Source organism: Echinops telfairi, unplaced genomic scaffold (genome assembly GCF_000313985.2).
Source record: "Echinops telfairi isolate 266 unplaced genomic scaffold, ASM31398v2 ScPeMD7_7424;HRSCAF=8462, whole genome shotgun sequence".
Classification (NCBI taxonomy): Eukaryota; Metazoa; Chordata; class Mammalia; order Afrosoricida; family Tenrecidae; genus Echinops; species Echinops telfairi.
In genome coordinates, this window is record NW_022111324.1 from 34,719,332 (window position 1) to 34,724,204 (window position 4,873).

General features: G+C 40.4%; 1 pseudogene; it reads right to left on the bottom strand.

Moving 5' to 3' along the window:
• Positions 1-1,868: 1,868 nt before the first annotated feature.
• On the bottom strand, positions 1,869-4,437 carry LOC101642777 (annotated as a pseudogene).
• Positions 4,438-4,873: the final 436 nt, after the last annotated feature.

The window sequence follows — 4,873 nt, forward strand, 5'->3', positions numbered from 1 at the left end:
CCTTTGCACCTTAATTGAAGTTTAAAGAATTGTAGTTGTGACTTAATCTGCCTAGAAATACAAGAACACTGTTATTACTTTTCTGTGCTTTAGAGCCCTAATGTGTTATAGCAATGCTAAATAACGTCAAATAACACCAAGCATGCTCTAAATCAGAAGATAATCACCTGATCTTTGGCTTATATAACTAAAATGACATTATAACAAACAAATTTATTCGATTTTTGTTTTTACAAACTTCCTTCATACTAATATTTGATTTTGTGGAAAATATAAGAAATGAAAAAATATTTGTCACTCTCCTAGAAACTTGAATCATAGTGTTCAGTTGGTCTAAAAATCCACTTTTTCTACACAATATGCCAGAATTTCTTTTCCCTGCTGTAACATATTTATATTTCTGGTTATTTCATATGTACTTCCTAAAATGAAACACAAGAAAGGGTTAAATAATTATTCAATATCTAGAATATAATTCTATTGGACATAAAACCGAGGTAAGAATATACTATATTGCATCACACTGAACTAGAAAAGCTATGTAGACTCTAAACATCAAACTGTGAAAACGCATGCTGGCTTAGATTTTTGTCCCCTTCAGGGTTATTAGGTTTACTGTGGTTCCTCCCTGCCCTCTCACTAAGGCACTGTATAAGGAAACACAATGTTATAAGTTTTTGCATTGGTAAAACCTAAGTTTCTTTCCTTATTTTACTATAAATAAAAAGTTGAAATTGTTTCTAGGTCTGGCCAAGGTATTTCTTCCTAATGCACTTATCATCCCAGCAAGAAAAATATAAACACTCCCTCCCCCCCATCCCTATCCCACACAAACAAAAACCCTCTAATGGCATTGAAGGACAACTAGACAAAAGAACTTATTTTATAGAAGGAATTTATGATATGAAGATCAAACACTCATTTATTTCCCATTCATAAAATTTTTATTCCACTTCAAGTTAATACATGTTGTTAACTATTATGCTTGGATTGTTCATGAAAATTTCATGAGACATTAAAGAAAGCTAGCCATCATCTCAAGTTATTTCCCTGTTAACAATTTTTACAGCACATTCAGGTTAGGCAAATATCAAAAATATCACGAAAACAAAACACCTAAAAGAAGTTAAATACATGGGTTTTTTGTTTGTTTTTTTTTACTACTGCTCTTGATATACAAGAAGTAACGGATACCAAGAAATTCATTTTTACTGCATCTTGTACATGTGTTCTTAGGTTACCCAAAACATTTGAATACAAATAAAATGAGTTTAGCAAAAAGAATGACAGCAAACAGCAGATAGCTTTACAAATAATGGAATGTGAATTGTCTCTGCTCTTCTAAGTAAATGGGGTCACACTTTGTCTAAAGGAATCCTTCTCCAGCTGCAGGTGAAAGTGTGCAGATGGAGATTGTGTATTCCGTCGATATGCGTGCTTTAACATGTACTATTTATAGTACATGTTAGCCCGCTAACGTGGGCTGTCTATTTCTTTTCTGTTCTTTATTTCTTTCTTTTTTGGGGGGGAGATGAGGGGCAGGTTATCAACTTCTACCACAGATTTGCTAAGTGTTCTGAATCTTAAAGTATCCACACTAACTACACCTGCGACTGGAACCAATTATTCCATTTCTCCCCAACCAGGACAAACCGATATGTTGGCAGTTTTCTTTGCTTAGACATAGAAGCTGTTTTAACACTGGCCCCTGTAAAGCCACAATGTACCCAAAGTACTATGTCAAACACTTCTAACTTGTATAAAAATTCCACATCCCTATTTTGACCTTCTCAAGATGAAAACATGTAACTTGTTAAATGTTAACTGGCTCTACTCCCCTAATATTAAACATACAAAACACACGGGGACTATAGAAATTCAAATAGAAGAAACATAAGCCTGTCATCAATTGTAAACCAAACACTATTTGTGGGACAGCATGGATCTACTGTGTGAAAGTTGGAAAGCTGGTTCCACTTTCCCTCCTTCCCTGCTTCGACGTCCTCTCCTTGGGTGCCTGATGTCCTCACTGTCGACTTGTCTCCCAGGAACTGCAGTGTCTGTGTGCTGTCTTTGTTCGACTTTGCACCGGATGTGTCAAGTTCAGCAACGGCTTCATCAACGACGGCATTCGAAGAGAGATGGCTTTCATCGGGGTGTTCCGAAGCTCACAGTGGAACATGAGGCAGTAAGGGCCACACCCAAGCTCATAGGGTGCGCTGGCTGCATTTCCTTTTTGCTGGTTTCAGATGCTTTTTGGGATACTTGTGGTGGCTGATCCACAATCCCTTTCTTGTCATCACCAACAGCCACCTCAGCCAAGCAAAGGTAATCTTTCATTTGCAACCAAAATACTTTGCTCTCTGCTCATGAAACGCTGGGGATCAAGAACGTTTCCAAATGAGACAGTACATCATTGCAGATATCTCTCTTTGGTCTCAGTTTTCTCTCTCTAATCTTGTGCCATCTTCTATTGTTTTCCCCTCAGCATCTTCCATCCTTGCTCAGTACTTAAGAGGACCCTCCTGTATGATCTATAGGTTCCAACATGCTTTCTAAGCAGCTGACCGAACATTCCTCTCCTCATGGGATCACTCAGCTCCTTGCTCAGTTGCAGACTTCAGGCAGCCTGCCACGTCATCCCATCGTTCAGCCTCCGAGGCCAGTTTGGCCTCTTGCACCAGCTCGCTTTTATCCGTAGCTTCATGTTCTGTGTCCAGGGTGGGTGGCGGCGGACAAATGGGAGCTCAGCAGTCTGGACAGCGCAGTGGCAGGCCGAGATCTCTCCCTGGATCTTGCTGCTCACAGGCCAAACACTCATTTTGAAACATTAAAGATGTACCTAGGCAAAAAATAAATCAATAATAGCCCTTTTAAGTAATGGGCTAGAAATTTTAAGTAGAGAAAAAAACCCTATTCATATATATTCACAGGATGAAAGTGCTCCTTTGGGTTTCTGATACTATCAATCTTTATAGGAATGGATTGCCTCATCTTTCTCGAACAGCTCCTGGGTTCCAGCTTCTGACATTGAGGTCAGCAGCCCCACCGCTAACCCACTGCGCCCCCCTGGGCTCCTTTCATGTGCCATTTGGGAACTGGGAACTGCAGCAACAATAAGCAGGACATAGTCATTCCCATTGCCATTTAGTTGATTCCAACTCATCGAGGCCCTGGACATCAGCAAATAGACCTACCTCACTGGGTTTTCAAGGCTGCAATCTTTTCCCATGATAACTGGCACGTCTTTCTCTTAGGGTGCTCTGGTATAGTTGGAACATCAACCATTCATGTAGTATCTTAATAAATAGTAAGGAGGACACATCTGCCCTCATCTGGCTACTCAAAGGGGAAAGAAAATCCAGCTCCACTTTGTCCCAGAGGATTTCTGTAAGCCAGCGATTGGACATGCCTCTATCATCCAAATTCGTTTACCTTATTCTGACGCCAACCATGTCTCCCATGACCCGCTACTTCTCTGTTGAGTTCAACACTCTGTGGCAGTGGCCACAGAGACCTAGCCGGCAGTACTCATGATTATGAGGACTGAGTAGATATGGTGACAGGTTAACACAAGTGAGGACCAGGAAACAGTTCTTCGTCCACAGCAACACCTTTTCTCACTCATGTCGAAAGCCTCACTCTCTTAGCCACACAAGCCACTAGCCTTGAGTTTTCCAAAGTTCTTTGAGTGCTGATAAATGACCAAAGGGAACCCCATCTTCAAGTCAGTCAGTCTCCTGCCCCAAAGCACTCAAGTTCACTTTTTTCCATGGGTCATGGTGCTAGGAGCTCTGTCTCATGTTCCCTCATAGCTCCTCCTACATTGCCTCTACTGCCACTAGTCTTCCTTGTAGGCATCTCAGGCAAGCCTGGCTCCTCTTGTTGGATATGAGATTCTCTCGTCCTGCTCCTAAAGCTGCTATCTTATACTCAGGCAAAACTGTCCAACACTTTCTTTAGACTCCTCTACACCTTTGCTGCGTGTACTCAGCAAAGCATTCGGTGGGAGCCACAGAGACGAAGGATAGAAGACCCATTACAGCTCATTTACAGTCAGAGCAGCAGCCAAATACTTATCCACGGTGATGCCAGGGCTCTTGACACATGTATTAAGATAACTAAAATAGAAAACTCTGGCAACACCAATCGCTGAAGAGAAGTTGGAACAAAAAGCCCTTATTTATTGTTAGCAGAAAAATTTTTTTAATTGGCAAGCTACTTTTAAAGAGAACCTGACAGTGTCTTAGATAGTTAAACATAGGCTTAGTATAATTTTAGTCACACATCTAAATATTTACCTAAAGAGATGAAAAGATATCTGCCCTCAAAAGCCTGAACATGAATGTTTATTGCAGCTTTGTTTGTAAATAGCAAAGTTTCCCAGCAACCAAGATGTCCTTCAACAGGTGCGTGTATAAGCTGTGGTGCAGCCATACTACGGAATAATCTTCAGTGACTCTTACAAAGGGAGAACTAAGCTTCTCAGTGATAAAAAGGAAAGAGCTATCCAACTATTGAAAAACCTGGGGGAATTTACATGCATAATACAGAAAGATGAGGCTTTCTACTCCCAAAGTCTCAGAGTGTGAGAGTTAGTTCCAGGCATCCTGTAGGGTCACTCTGAAGAAAAATGAAATTGATGACACTAAAGCTGTGTTATTTTAAATGAAAGGAGCAAAACAAACAGCTGGAGACTGTGTTATTCCAACTCTATGGAATTCTAGAAAAGACAAAAGTGTAGGGAGAGCGCAACAGCTGCCAGAAGTTCAACTGGATGGGGGAAAAAAAGATCTGAAGATGAAGCATAGGATAATTTAAAGACCTGAAACAATGTTGCATGACAACATTATAATGAATGTGATATATATAT